The following is a 16,999-nucleotide window of genomic DNA, read 5'->3' as shown; positions in this document are numbered from 1 at the left end:
TTCGTTTAACTAATCTGTGGAAGCAATTTTAGAGTGGCTTACTCTGTTGGGTTTTTGTGTAGCTGAGTTTTTGGTGTTCTCTAATTTTAACCGCAGTTTTTGCTCGTTTGTGTGTAAGAGCTACCTTTAATAAGTTAATAGCTGTTTATCTGCTAATAAATTTCATACAAATATTACCCTAAAAGTGTTTCCAGAAAGCGCTATAATCTATTATTTAACTCGACCTGTTATCAGCCGGGACCTGATGGTCCCGCCCTTCACTAGTTTTGAAATTTTATATAGAAGGAATTCTCCTAAAGCGCTGATATTTCTTGACTTTTACTTTTTATCATTTGAGCATCGTTTAAACCTAATTTGGTTATTTTTGGAACATTATGTGGTTCACAATAAGCATTTTGTCACAGGTTGTTCAGAAATTTTGTCTAAATTCCTATATTTTGGCAATCGGCCTCGAAATGACTCATCGCTTCTGCTTTTGTGTACACAGTGGCCGCAGTCAACCGCGAGTCAAGTCATCAATCACACATTTAAACTTAGAACTAAACGCAATGGAACTCATACGAACTCATAGTGTAATTTATCGTTTTATCTAAATCCCAGGCAGTTTTTGTTGCGTCATTGCACAATCTCGGCAAGTGAAGTTGACCAGTTTTTACGAAGATTCGACGTGTTCAAAACATGAAAAGCAAACTTTGGCTACTAGGAATAATCCGTTACTTTAGTTTAGTATTTACACTTTGCTACTTCTGAAAAGAAAAACAGGGCTAATCACAACCGAATGATCAACCACAGTTATCCACAAAGCGTTGTACCATTATGTGTAGACGACATCAGAGGAACGGGTTATTCCAAAAAAAGAAATAATCTCGGCAAAGTTTCTGATCGTCGCTCCAAATGCAATATGCCTTTTTGCACAAAGCACATATTGAAACTATGTATGTCATGCCATTCATGACATGTAGGCTACAGTTGAGAAGGAGCGATCTTCCCGGCGTAAGCACTACCTGACTACTCACAACAGAACAGCGAGCATTGTGTTTCTCTAAATGCTTGTAAACTGAATTTTTCATAACTCCACGATCATTTGTGTGTTGAACCAGAATTGTGGTACATTTCATTTTTAATTATGCAAAAGTAAAATTAACTATTCTTACATTGTCTCGACATTGCCAGACTCAAGTTAAACAACCCAGACAGAAAAACCAGTCATTTTTACATTGATTCAAAGTCTGAAAAATGACGGGTTTTGCTGTCTGGGAAATTTAGCTAAAAGCAGCAGCCCAGGCAGAAAAGTTGGCTTTTATATCGTTTCAACGTTTAGCTACATTGAAAAGTATCAAAAAGAAGCTTTTTTTCTGATTCTAAAACATTTTGGCAGGTTGAAATGAAAGCTACACTCTATGTTATGAAATGAAACGCCTGAAAAAACAGCAGACTGGAAATCGTGTTACCTATACTTCTAACCCAGCCAGTAAATCAACCACTTTCAACAATGATTCGACGTCTGCAGACGTTAAATAAATGTAAAAAGGACCAATTTTGCTGGCTGGGAAAGAATGTGATAACCTAGAGTTCTTTCAACCAGAAAATCAATCTGCGAAGGTTGAATCAATGTAAAAAAATGATTTGCTGGCTGGGACGCGACAACTATTTTATGCTTTCATTCATCTTGATTTGTCATGAGAGATACTGCGATGCTAAGCAGCCATGACCACATGTGGAGAACCTATCAGTGCAATTCATCACAATAAACTCAAAATCGCTTGATGTAGTATGAATATGAAAAATACTGTATTTATTGTAGGAAAAAATAATTTGTTTCAAAGTATTTTTTTGAATGGTCACAAAATCATCAAAATTAAAATTCGAACGAAGAAAATCGGACATAAAATGACTAAATGCCAGCAAAATTCGCGTTTTTAGAGCTTTTTTGCAACATATGTCTTCAGAATACACAAACTAAGCATTTATTTCGAAAACAAATAATTACAATATAAAATAAAAGCATTTGACTATGTGCATGCCAATTTTCTCAAATGTGCGATATTTAGCGGCTGAGTTATAACCCATTAATCAGGGCGTGGCCAAATGGTCCCGTCTCGTGCTTTTCGCGTGTCTTTGACACGAATACCAGACAGGGTTAAGTGTAATTTTGCAAAAATTTTCCCGGGGAACATACCCACGGACCCCCCTAGAATACGCGTGTCTTCGGCACGCTTTAACCCCCACCAGGTTTATTGCTTCCCTTGTTCAACCCACTAGGATACGCCACTGCACATCAGGTAGCGATGTCTTAAATCAAACACTTTGTCGTTCTCTTCAATTCATCAAATATTTGCCCCCCCCTCTCCCCAATTTTTTTTTCTGACTACGCCACTGCTGTGGTGGTGAGATGATGCGAGCACAAGGTCTGCAATTTCTCATACTCGAGTTTATTTCAACTCCAAACGGAATAGTGAGATGCAATCAATCAATCAATGTTTTATTTGTCAGTAACAGGAACATAGGTACATGTTTGAAATATGCAATTAATATACACATTGTACACAATGCAAAGTTACACAAGTTCCCATACCGACAGGGAGACAACGAAACGACCACACGGTCTACAAGTCAATTGCCACCCTACGGAAATGACGATTTTGCCATTTAAACTAAGCTTACAAGAGAAAAATAAAACGTTAAAACGTTCCGCGCTTCAACATACGCACCAAAAAAAAAAAAAAAAAAAAATTTAAAATAACGTAAGCCTAAACACAAATTCCAAGAAGCAAGCAGAGATTAATCAAGTTTCCGACTGAACATTGTATTGCATAATAATGAAACTGGCAAGTTGGATTCCATAACATATATCACTTACGATGCACTGTAGCTTTGTAAAATTAACGTTTTGATCTCTTTTTTGAAACAATGAAATGATAAGTAGCCTACTTGGAACCTCTGACCAGACCATTGGTCCCATTAATACCTGCATGGACTTTTTGCCAAATTCTGTGTTTGATCTATTTATAAAATAGTTGTTGCTTGTTTGATATCTTGTGTTATGCTGATGAATGGATGAAGCATTTGTAAATAAATTACAATACGTAGACGGATACTGATTCATATGAACTTTGTACATACGGTATGTTTTTTTACTTCAATGTTATGTAGCCTATATCTTTTAGTTTCAAGATGTTCATTTTGAAAAATAAAGAATTAGTGTGAGCATAGTAATTTTGTTTCGTAATTATTCTTATAACCTTTTTTTGTAATTTTATTAAAGGATCCAGTACATTGTCACAGGCCTTTCCCCAACTTGATATACAATATTGCAAATGACAGTAAATCAAAGCGTGATACACATCTTTTAAAGTGTCTGTGTTGACATAATTTCTGAGTTTTAGCAACGCCCATGAACTTTTTGCTACTTTTCCGCAAATTTTGTCTATGTGTTATTTCCATGTTAATTTGTTATCTATGTAAACGCCAAGATATTTTATTTGATCTTTTTGTTGAATGCTTGTGTTACCAATGTTACTGTTAAAAATTTTTCTTTGTTTTTTATTTGTTATTAGCATGTATTCAGTTTTTGAGAAATTTAACAATAATCTATTAAGCTTCAACCAGGTGTAAACTTTTTGCATTTCGGCATTCACATTGTTCTGCAAATTTATTTCACATTTGTCGCTCATCGTAAGATTGGTGTCGTCTGCAAATAGTTTAACATTCATGTTTGTTGAATTTGGTAAGTCATTTATATAATGTAAGAAAAGAAGGAGTCCTAATGTCGATCCTTGGGGCACACCACAGGTAACCTGTCTTGAGTTTGAAGAGATTCCATTGACGACCGTGTGCTGTAGACGATTGCTGATATAGCTTTTTAACAATTGTAATGGAAGGCCCCGAAAACCATATGTTTGCAGTTTCTGTATGAGAATAGTGTAATCAACTGTGTCGAAGGCTTTAGCTAAATCAAGAAATAAAGAGCAAGTTGTATTTTTATTATCTAGGTTAGTTAAAATGTTATCACAAACGTTTGACACAGCTAACGAAGTGGAATATTGTGGTCTAACTCCATACTGATGTGGTGTGATCAGGTCTTTTCTTGTTAGATAATTGTACATTTGTTGGTACAGGCATTTTTCGAATATTTTGGTGAAAGGGGACAATAGTGATATGGGTCTGTAGTTGGAACAATTTTTTCTGGAGCCACTTTTGAAGATTGGGGTAACTTGAGCGACCTTTAGTAGCCTACGTCAGGACATACACCTTTATCGATGCACTCATTGAATAAGTTGGTGAGGAAAGGGGTGATTATTGATGAGGACAGTTTGACAAATTTTATAGGAATTCCATCATGTCCAGTAGCCTACTTTTGGAGACAGAAAGATTATTAAGATGTTTTAATACTTTTTCGTGATTGACAGGTTTTAGGAAAAAGGAGAATGGAACACTTTGTAATTTAAGTAATGAGCCAGGAGACGGTAGAGGGATTTTAGATGCCATGGAAGGATCAATTTCTGTGAAATATTCATTAAAACAATTACTTATTTGTGCAGGGTCAGATATTTTTTCATTGTCAATGCTAATTATTTCTTCTGGTATGTAGGCTAGGCCTAAGCTGTGTGCTTAGGTTTGTACTTGATGATGTTGTAGGGACCCGAATGAATTTCCATTGTTTTTAGCTCTCTACAAAACGTAATTCTCACATAACATTTACGTTTCTTAAAAACTCACTGAACCCAACAGTGAGAATAAATAGGCTAGTTGCGTTTCTTAAGAAAACTCACTTGTTGTGCACTGGGATAATTTTGATGGATCATTTTTTACTCAAATAACCTACCACTCGCAGCTTTCTCAAGTGAGTCTGTTAAAATGGCCATTTATTGCTTATTCAGTATATCCGCGATTCACCTCTGCAATGGAATCTCACTAGCAGGAGTTCAACCTAGTTCGTAAACATTGTTGGAATTTGCCAATTTTAAATTACGAAACTGTTTCTTTTTCCTTTTTCTGAAAGTGCTTTATATACCTCTGCACAAAACAATTTTGACTCATAATATAAGATTTACTCATAAAATTCAATTTTAACAGAGACTCTTAATATTACTGGAAATTAACTGAGACTCATAGTATAAGACTCAGACAGAGACTCACAATCTTAACAGAGACTCATAATATTACAGAGACTCATAATATTACTGAAAATTAACAGAGAACTCGAACTCACGAATAAAAGAACTTGAGACTCATTGCGTTATCTCTACGCCATCGAAGCTTTGTTACGCCAGCAGCGGTTCTGCTGTTATCAGGGGTTATAAACATTTAATATAAAAAAAACCTAGAACCCCTGCAATGTCATTTATGGTCTTCCATATTTTTCCAGTGTTGTGCTTGCTTTGCGTAATAAGAAAACTGCAATGCATTTTTTTTGCTTGCTCTTTGGTATGAGTAAGTACATTTCTGTACTTTTTGTATGTTGCTTGTGCAGAAGTGTTTGTTGGGTCTTTTATTTTTAAGTGATATAGTCTGTTTTTAGTTTTGATGGAGTTCAAAATTCCTTTTGTTAGCGATGGTTTGGTCTTGAGTTTTCTATCTCTTCGAGACAACAATTGTAAAGGTGCATGCTTATTTAAAATTTCATTAAATGTATTGATGAAATGACGAAATTTACCATGAACTGAATCTTTCTTTTTTGTGTGATTGTTGGTCAAGCTATTTTGAAGATCACAAACGAATTCATCAGCAACAAAGTTTTTCGTATTCCTTACTTTTTGTGTAGGCTATATTTTTCTTGTTTAGGTTTTATAGAGTTTATCACAACTACAGCTGGAAAGTGATCAGAAACATCGTGAATAAGAACATGGCATTGAATTTTATTTGTTTGGTCGTTGCTGTACACATGATCGATTAAAGTTGAACTTGTAAAAGTTACACGGGTTGATGCAGCAGCACAGCTTCAACAAAAATAAATGAATCCACTAAAATATTGTCACTATCAAAACATTACCAAATCAAAAGCAAAGGTTGACCGACCAATAACCTACTTATGTAAAAACTAGAGTAGCCTAGAAACCGGCCCAAAATCGGCTGAATGGTGCAATGCAGTCAGGGTCGTGTTAACCGCACCCCGTAGGTCTACCTCCTGGCCGGGAGGCCCAAGGCTGATTAGGAGTCCACTCATTTTAGTCTGATTGATGTTTTTTGACTGTTAAAAAAATAGAAAAGCTGCTAGGAGCTAGATATTCAATAGCTTAAATCATGCAAATCTGTAGCCTATTTACTGCTTCCTATAAATCCTGGGTTGGGGGCCCGCATCTACGTAAGGGCCCACTCATATTTAGTTCGTGCAGCGTTTTTTGGGGGGGTTTTAATTTTACATATAGGCCTAGCCTACCGGTAACATTTAATACGAATTTCTTCTATTTTTGTAAAAACAAAAATTCGCTACTTTTCGCTCAACCACATTTTATTTATCTAGCCTTCAAAATTAGGCATAGACTACTTTCAAGAGTGGATTAAGGAAATCAAAAGATTTTGTGCTCTACGAAAATTTAATATTCCGAAGTAAACATTGCGTACGGTAGGCTACATAAACCTGATGTTTATCAAAATTGTCTCGGGGAGCAAGCGCCCCACACCCCTTTAATTTTTTTCAAAATCCCCAACGTTTTTCAACATCCTCTACTGCATTATCTGCATACTTCATTTTGAAACTTTTTTTTCTAGAAAAGCTTAAGAGTTGTTTTACCTACTCTTGCTAAAATAACAAATGTAATTTTTTTCACACTAAAAGATTTTATGCCTCTAAACGCTTATTGTTTTATTTTTAAGCGCCATCACTAAACATAAAGGCCCACTAGTGGATTTCAGGAGTGGGCAATATAGTTGTCACACGGTCCTGGATGAGGTAGCCTACATAACAGAGTGGCAACGTGAACGGGACGTAAGACTAAATGTAGATTTCGATGCTCCGAAAGCAAATTGTAACTGAATTCTCGCTTGCATTTCTAGCTCCAAAACAACAGTAGCCTAAACATAAAGATCAACGTGGAAAAGCGCAAAAATCAACTTAGGGGCTACCGTGCAACAACAGTAGGCCTACCCAGAGAGGCCCTCAGCAAAAGTATATATGAGCAGGAGTTGTGGAATATTTAAGAATCTCCGATTTTTGCCGAAATAAAGCGGGAATCTGACATTTTTAGAAAAAATAGGAGCTGGGGTCAGATGTTTGCCAGATAATACTTTCAGCGCAAAAACATTTCGCTGTGCTTGTCAAAAAATTATTTTCGCAATAATTTATTTGTGAATTTTCCGTTTATCTTTGAAGTGGATTTTTCCGTTTTCCAGCTTATGCGGCATCCGCTGGTGTTTTTTTTTTTTTTTTTGCAGATAACCGAAGTTACCGAATCTAAAGTTACTTATAACACGGTCCCACGAATTACCCATAAGTACCCATAAGCACCATAAGTACCCATAAGCCCCATAAGTCGCGTCGAATTACCCATAAGTACCCATAAGTCGCGTCGAATTACCCATAAGCCCCATAAGTCGCGTCGAATTACCCATAAGCCCCATAAGTCGCGTCGAATTACCCATAAGTCGCGTCGAATTACCCATAGGCACCATAAGTAACATTGAATTACATAGAAGTAACGTCGAATTACCCATAAGCCTGTATAGTGTAGAGTGTAGTCTATAGCCGTCTAGAAGCCTATAGTAGTCGGCTGCATAGCCGAGTGGTGAGGAGCACGGGCTGGGCGTTCCAAAATATAGTTCGACACCGCTCAAGAGCAGGACACTTGAAGGCATGCCTAAAGGTGGACACGAAGATTGGCTTCGTTGCCTTCCCGTCCGCTTATGTGTAATCTGCAGTTTGCTGCAGCAGATGGAGTGTTTTGTCCGATAAAACACCTTAACATTGGACAATTTTCCCTATGAACCAGGTGACTGCAGCATAGCAATCGTTCTCGCACTCAGCCAGAGACTTAATTCTTGCTTTAAACTTGATAATTAAAGAAAAAAAATAATAATGGCAAGGGTGGGAATCAAACCCGTGTCACCAAATTCAATAGCCTTTGCCTTAACCACTCAGCCACGTAAGCGCTTGTGAAATCTTAGCTTATATTGTTTATATGGGTAATGTTTCGAGAACGTTCACAATATTATCAGTTTAGTTTGTTTTTATTTCTGACCATCACAACGAAAAAACAATACACGACAAACTTAGCACAGATCTATAAAAGGTAGAAGCGACAAAACGCGGACGTTATAACGTGCACGATACCAAAGCTTGCAGATTACATATACGCTGACATGAGGCGTAAGTAATTCCACGTTGCTTATGGGTAACTCGACGCAACTTATGGGGCATTTGGGTAATTCGACGCGACTTATTGGGCTTATGGGTAATTCGACGCGACTTATGGGGCTTATGGGTAATTCGACTCGCGTCGAATTACCCATAAGTCGCGTCGAATTACCCATAAGCAACGTGGAATTACTTACGCCTTCATGTCAGCGTATATGTAATCTGCAAGTCGCTGTTGCGACTTGCGATCGTGTCACTTAAACTGATTGTCCTGCTTTGGTATCATGCACGTTATAACGTCCGCGTTTTGTCTCTTCTACCTTTTATAGACCTCTGCTAAGTTTGTCGTATATTGTTTTTTCGCTGTGATGGTCAGAAATAAAAACAAACTAAACTGATAATATTGTGAACGTTCTCGAAACATTACCCATATAAACCAAATTAAGCGAAAATTTCACGAGCTCTTGCGTGGCTGAGTGGTTAAGGCAAAGGCTATTGAGTTTGATGACACGGGTTTGATTCCCACCCTTGCCATTATTCTTTTTTTCTTTAATTATCAAGTTCAAAGCAAGAATTAAGTCTTTAGCTGAGTGCGAGAACGATTGCTATGCTGCAGTCACCTGGTTCATAGGTCTATAAAAGGTAGAAGCGACAAAACGCGGACGTTATAACGTGCATGATACCAAAGCAGGACAATCAGTTTAAGTGACACGATCGCAAGTCGCAACAGCGACTTGCAGATTACATATACGCTGACATGAAAGCGTAAGTAATTCCACGTTGCTTATGGGTAATTCGACGCGACTTATGGGTAATTCGACGCGAGTCGAATTACCCATAAGCCCCATAAGTCGCGTCGAATTACCCATAAGCTCCATAAGTCACGTCGAATTACCCAAATGCCCCATAAGTCGCGTCGAGTTACCCATAAGCAACGTGGAATTACTTACGCCTCATGTCAGCGTATATGTAATCTGCAGGCTTTGGTATTGTGCACGTTATAACGTCCGCGTTTTGTCGCTTCTACCTTTTATAGATCTGTGTTAAGTTTGTCGTGTATTGTTTTTTCGTTGTGATGGTCAGAAATAAAAACAAACTAAACTGATAATATTGTGAGCGTTCTCGAAACATTACCCATATAAACAAATTAAGCGAAAATTTCCCGAGCGCTTGCGTGGCTGAGTGGTTAAGGCAAAGGCTATTGAATTTGATGACACGGGTTTGATTCCCACCCTTGCCATTATTATTTTTTTTTCTTTAATTATCAAGTTCAAAGCAAGAATTAAGCCTCTAGCTGAGTGCGAGAACGATTGCTATGCTGCAGTCACCTGGTTCATAGGGAAAATTGTCCAATGTTAAGGTGTTTTATCGGACAAAACACTCCATCTGCTGCAGCAAACTGCAGATTACACATAAGCGGACGGGAAGGCAACGAAGCCAATCTTCGTGTCCACCTTTAGGCATGCCTTCAAGTGTCCTGCTCTTGAGCGGTGTCGAACTATATTTTGGAACGCCCAGCCCGTGCTCCTCACCACTCGGCTATGCAGCCGACTACTATAGGCTTCTAGACGGCTATAGACTACACTCTACACTATACAGGCTTATGGGTAATTCGACGTTACTTCTATGTAATTCAATGTTACTTATGGTGCCTATGGGTAATTCGACGCGACTTATGGGGCTTATGGGTAATTCGACGCGACTTATGGGGCTTATGGGTAATTCGACGCGACTTATGGGGCTTATGGGTAATTCGACGCGACTTATGGGGCTTATGGGTAATTCGACGCGACTTATGGGTAATTCGACGCGACTTATGGTGCTTATGGGTACTTATGGGTACTTATGGGGCTTATGGGTAATTCGTGGGACCCCTTATAACACTCTATCAGCGCTTCCACTTTTGTGGTAATTACCACAATTGTGGAATTTTCATCATGCTTGTGGTAAAAATGTGGTAATGAAAAATTTGTGGTAAAAATGTGGTAATATGGAAATTTTGTGTAGAAATGTTTTCAAAATGTGGAAATTATAAATTTGAAAATTTGACATAAAATATTATCAATAAATAAGAGCATTTAAACTTTTGTCCTCCAAAATCGAACAGATATGCTAAAAACTACTTATAACAGCATATGTGACTAGCATGTTCCGCCGTTTTCGGTTTGATTTTGGAATGCGTCCTGACTTACTGACCATGTGATCATATTCATAGTCAAGATGTCTTTCAGATTCTAGCTGCGGTGTCAAATACAGTACTTTGCAGTGGCGTAGCCAGGGGGGGGGTTGGAGGTTACAACCCCCCCTTTGGCACGCGTGTGACGTCACAATATTGAGAATGATGCTTTCAGTCTCTATGTCTCTAAAACAAAGTTTGCCTAATTTTAAACGAAACTGTATTAAAAGAGCGAGTTTTGCGAATACTAAACATTCAAATATCTCAGCCAGGAATTAGCAACAAGAAAACATAGAGACTTAGCTTTATTACCGAAAAATGCCCAAGAAAACATGATCTTATTCTTTTGCTATGCCACCAGACAGCACCATTTTACAGGAATATTAATACCCACATTTTTGTTGAAAATGCTCTCAGAATGCACCAAATTTAAAGTAATTTTTCAAAATTTTCTGGGGAGGCCCCCCAGACCCCCGCCGCTGGGTGTCGCCTTTGGCGAAGAGGCCGGCGGGCGAAGCCCGCCGGCCGTCAAAACCCTCCCTTTCAAAATTCCTGGCTAAGCTACTGGTACCGGTACTTTGCTTTCTTATTTCGGACGTTCTGTTAATAAACTGAGTAGTTGTTTTAGGCCTTATTTAACACTATATAGTGTAAATATAACCAAATAATAGCGTTGCCGGATAAGGAATTCTGTCGTAATTTGAGAAAAGTTTAAAGCTGTTGAAAACAAAAACTTGCATTTTAGAAAAATTTTTAGTTCTGGGTAAAGATCAAAACCCTAACCTTATTCCTAAGTCTTACCTTAACCCTTACGAATTTTAATCCTAACTCTAACAACACCTGATATTAACTATGGCAACAAGTGGGTAAAAAGAGCCACTGTGTTAATGTAAAAGTAAGTCGAAATACGGTTAAGATCGGGTAAAAAATCACAGTAAAAAATGTGGTAATCTGAGGACAAATGTGGTAATACAAGTGGTAATCTAGCTTTGTAAAAGTGGAAGCACTGCACTCTATATTCTATACCAGTGTTTCTCAACCTTTTTTGGCCCAACGCCCCCTTCATGAACTGGCAAAATTTTACCGCCCCCCAACAAAAACGATTAATTACGAAAAGCGAATATAAAACAATAAATACTATTAATACTACAAAAAGTGCTTAATGCCAAGCAGAGCGAATTACAGTACATCAAATATAGGCTAGTTACCAGTTTCTAAAACCCTTACAGCCTGTTTTATCCTAAAACGTGGATCATCAAAAGGTCCTTATTCAAATAGAATTCTATTTCTATTAGAATAAAGTAGGGCTACCATATGTCCTCTTTTAAGAGGATTTGTCCTCTTTTTTCAAGAAAAATGAATTGTCCTCCGAGGACACTAAAAAATGCTCAAACGTCCTCTTTTTTGACAAATTAGGTTTTCATGCTTATATTTTCAATGGGATTATATTGCTTGATGACGTTTCAGCGACGGCTTGTAGGCTATTTGTTTTCTAAATATTTTGTATACCAATGTAACATGCTGATTTATAAATTCTACAAGAAATTGGCGCATTTTATGGAGCCGTTGTTGAACATTCATTGCCTGGTTCACTGTAAGATATTAAATGACATTTCAAAGACCATGCTCACACTTTCACAAAGAATTATTCTTTTACCTACACACGTTTTATATTGATACCGTACAACGCTGGTAGACGTAACGTTGTTGATTACCAACTCCAGTTTGGTACTTGAACAAATCGAAACGAATGTCTAAAAGTGCAATGTGTATAAGACCTAGCCTACGGCAAAAGAAATCGTGGTATGGATAGGCCTACAGCTTTGCAAGGAAAGGAACGGGTCTGCTACTATTCGGCGAGTCCGATTCGGCGAGTCCGATTCGACTAGTCCGATTCGGCGAGTTCCCTATTCGGCGAGAGCCTTTTTCGGCGAGTGCCCTATTCGGCGAGTTTTTGAAATTTTTGAAAGGAAGTTATCGGGTACCGTAGCCTAATTATAATTGCCGTTTTTACATCGTTTTAACGTCGCTAAACGTTGAAATTGTGCAGAAAGGAATAAAAATAAAATGTTTGAACTATTAAATTAAAATTCGTCATGTCAGTTCAGTTGTTTTTATTTCTGACCATCATATGAAAAACAATACACGTCAACATAGCAAAGGTGTAAAAAAGGTAGAAGCGACAAAACGCGAACGTTAAAACGTGCTTGTGACCGAAGTAAGTTATTGAGTTGAAAGAAACATACGCGCCGACTTCAGGGGGGGCCGGCGCCCCCCGTAAATTTATGGTTGAGGGGCAACAAAAATGGTGATGACAAGTGGTGTTTCAAATATAAAACACTTCGCGAAGGAGATTTAGATAATTTAAACGGACTTAAAGAATGCCGAAAGCAAGAAAAGCCTACGTTGCTCTTGCCCGCAAAACAGCAGCTGATCGCATGGCTATCTCATACGGTATGGAAATTTCAAAGTAGATGGTAGAGTACTGCTGGAATAGTCACGTAACTATTCACTGCAATATTAAGTAAACCAGCTAAATTAGACGCGCTATTTTCAACGAGGTCTTCCCGCTGTGAGATCAATTGTGATTCAACAGAACGCATTGTTTTTGCAATGTGTGAGAATTAAATTGAAAACCGAAAAAAGAAAAGGTGTTTAATGGTCTTGGTCGCAGATATTGCCTGCATTAACAACGTCTCTTACCGCTATTATCACCTAGCTAACCTGACATCATTGTTTTATGCGACCGCTAAGGTTTGACATCGACTTTAACGATCATGGAATGTTACGTAATAATAAGAACGATTATATCCTACACGCAAAAATAAAATAATGATCTCCTCTTTCTGTTTTGTCTCGTGAGCTTTGCATATTGCTCAACAAGTGCATAAAGTTTAGAATTGACAAGAAATCATTGAATTTGAAAATTAAGTTTGAATCACTGCAAATAAACGTATTCAAAACTTTCACTTAAGCCGACGCGATTTCACAATCCGTAATCTACGTCGACAATGATTTTTAGTGCGTTCATTTTGAAAATTGCTGAGCTGGAGACAACAGCTTGTCCCGTGTTAGTTGAACTTGTCTTTTTGAGGTGAAAATCAATTGCGAACATCTCGACCTTTACTCGAGTATAGCCTACTGTATTCAATAAAAGACTATAAAGACTTTCGATAAAAAACAGAAAAGAAAACACTTCGCCGTTGTCAACGCTTTGAAAGTAAGTAATTAGCGAAACGAGGTTAATAAAACTGATACCGGGTTTTCACTCTGCTTGAGATCATGATTTTTTGCGTTTTATTTCGATAACTTCACTGTTTTGATCGTTGTTGTTCACTCGCACGAAAAGGAAATGAATCGGCTTGTTTTCCAACAGTTCCAATTATGAGCTAACAATATCAAAATTTTTACTAGACGTAGGCGTACTGCAAGCGTAAACCTAATCCTTTCAAGCAGCGCTTCTAATAAATTCGGTTTGCGACCTAGGTGTTAATATAAACACGACACTAAGCTTAATCAAAGACTATTTTAATTGAGTAAATAGCGCTATGGTTATGACGTTATCACCTTTCTCGCCCCCCAAGGTTTTTTGAAAAGTCGGCGCCTATGGAAAGAAATTTGGCACGGTCGCAACACCTTCAGAAAAATTTAAGATATGAAGGGAAAATAAAACAAAGAAAATGTTACAAAAAAAATAAAAATAAATCATGTTTATGTCTGTAAGTTAGCACTTTTGAATAGTTAAAATGATTAGTTTGGATCAACAAATGTGTGGCCTACAGCTTGGATTTAAAAGAAATTATCGGGTACCGTAGCCCAGTTATCCCAACCAGCAAAAATTTCCGTTTTTACATCGTTTTAACGTCGCTAAATGTTGAAATCGTGTAGAAAAGAGAACTTTGCTGACTAGGATACGTTGAAGCTGAGAAACATTCACAGAAGCCCTTCGAATTGTTCCAAGAACCCATTTAGCATAACATTTCATTTGTACATTGATTCAACGTCTGAATACATTATCTTAAAAATGCAACGTATCGTAGGGCTTCTGTGAATGTTTTTCAGTTTCAGCGTATCCTAGTCAGCAAAGTTCTCTTTTCTACAGGATTTCAACGTTTAGCGACGTTAAAACGATAGGCCACACATTTAGTTAGCCTTTTCATTCTGTTACTACAATGGGTTCTCATTTGTTGAACCAAACTAATCATTTTAACTATTCAAAAGTACTAACTTATACACATAAGCATGATTTTTTTTGTAATATTTTCTTTGTTTTATTTTCCCTTCATATCTTAAATTTTTCTGAAGGTGTTGCGACCGTGCCAAATTTCTTTCAACTCAATAACTTACTTCGGTCACAAGCACGTTTTAACGTTCGCGTTTTGTCGCTTCTACCTTTTTCTACACCTTTGCTATGTCGACGTGTATTGTTTTTGATATGATGGTCAAAAATAAAAACAACTGAACTGACACGACGAATTTTAATTTAATAGTTCAAACATTTTATTTTTATTCCTTTCTGCATGATTTAACGTTTAGCGATGTTAAAACTATGTAAAAACGGCAATTGTAATTAGGCTACGGTACCCGATAATTTCCTTTTAAAAATTTCAAAAACTCGCCGAATAGGGCACTCGCCGAAAAAGGCTCTCGCCGAATAGGGAACTCGCCGAATCGGACTAGTCGAATCGGACTCGTCGAATCGGACTCGCCGAAACGGGCCATTCCGGAAAGGAACAGCTTTTTAGTTCACGCCGTTTTTAGCATTTTAACGGTAATGTGCAGTCTACTGTTTCAGTCATATTTCTTGCAAATAATTTAGCAATTTCGTTAAAAAAGTTAAGGCTTGACCTGGAGGTCGTGCCTGATTTGTCACATTTTTGCGATCATCGCTGTCTGCCTGAAACTGTCTAAAAATTAGGTCTTTTTTAACTTTTTGCTTAGGCTACTCTTAAAAATATAAAATCATTTGTTGTCTTAAAGAAGCACTAGAAATGAGAACAAATAAGTTAAACGTTCAGTCCATCTGTTTTCTCGTTTTTTTTTGATAAATTTTGCTGCGTAGGGCAATATTGATTTATACAAATGATCGATCTAGAAACATGTAAAAGATTCTTCAAGCGTAAAATTTACTTGCAGGCGAAACGTGTCCTCATTTTAGGCGATGAAAATATGGTAGGCCTAGAATAAAGACCTTCTGATGATCACCCTGTTAGGGTGGAACAGGCTGTAGCCTAAGGGTTTTAGAAACTATTAACTATATTTGATGAAAAGCAAATATATATTTGCAAGCATAAAAACAGTATAGGCCTACTGGTAGTCAGTGTGAACCTTGGGCTTGGTGAGAAAGTGCCAGTTTCTTCACATCCAGTGTAAAGCCAGTGAGAAACATTCGAAGATCATCTCTTATGGATATGTCAAGTGGGTTTCGCTGTTTGGTATGTAGCAGAACAACACAACTGAATCCCTTTTCCACCAGGTATGAGGTAGGAAATGCTACTACGAAGATACGAGCTCTTTGACGAAATCGTTACGCTGGGCGATAGATGGGCTAAATCAGAATGCATTCTAATAATCAAAACGCCCCCCTTAAGCCGAGGTAATCATACCGCTCCCCTGCAAAATCAAAACGCCCCCTGGGGGGCGGTACCGCCCCCGTTGAGAACCACTGTTCTATACCGTACTATACCCATTCAAGTATTTTTAATTTATTTTTTTGCTTGTTTTTAAAACCTTTTGATGATCCCAATAAAATGCAGGTGAAACAGCTTGTTAGGTTATCAGTGAATAGTTACTGTATTTACTGTGTACACAGAAAATACAGTAACACCTTCCTTTAGAATTTAATTTTGGGGGCTCGCGTCGGCATCGACAGACAAAATTTCATTAAAACTTCAATATCTCACCACCAGGTTGCCCGATTTCAAAAAAAAAAAATTTATTAGCATCATTATTCTTCTTCGTCGTATGAGCTGTTCTTCGGGACTATATGTTTGGGCATGATGTCATCAGCCACTCGACAGTCTCGTCATCCAGGGTCTTCAGTCCAAGCGTTCCATGTGGTGGTTGATGGATTGGGCAGTCATGGACGACATGATCTACTGTCTGGTCTGTGGCGCCACACTCGCATCCCGGTGAGGGAGCCAGGCCCCATCTGCACATGTCTGAACGAAAGCGACCGACGCCGGTTCGTAGGCGGTTAAGCCGGACCCACACAAGTATTGCGAGGGACATTCCCGGAGGGTGGGGATCGACGTCGGGTAGGAAATCATGGAGTCGAGAGGTGTTGTTTTGCCACTCCATGTTCCATGTGTAGTTCGTCCAGTGTGCCGCACTTATTCCAAGATCTTCAACGTTGTTCAGAAGCTGTTGTGCGGCGGGCACAAATGGGCATCTTGATTTCAGTCGCTGCTGTCCTCCAGGTATACGCTGGAGTGTACTGTGAAGGAGGTGGTCGGGGTCCAGTGCGCGACGAGCAAGGGAAATCATGGCTCCTTTACGGCGAAGCTCAGCAGGTTGGATGCCTGCAAGGA

The sequence above is a fragment of the Aplidium turbinatum genome, chromosome 2 (genome assembly GCF_918807975.1).
Source record: "Aplidium turbinatum chromosome 2, kaAplTurb1.1, whole genome shotgun sequence".
In the NCBI taxonomy this organism is placed as follows: domain Eukaryota; kingdom Metazoa; phylum Chordata; class Ascidiacea; order Aplousobranchia; family Polyclinidae; genus Aplidium; species Aplidium turbinatum.
This window is presented reverse-complemented; position numbering follows the sequence as displayed.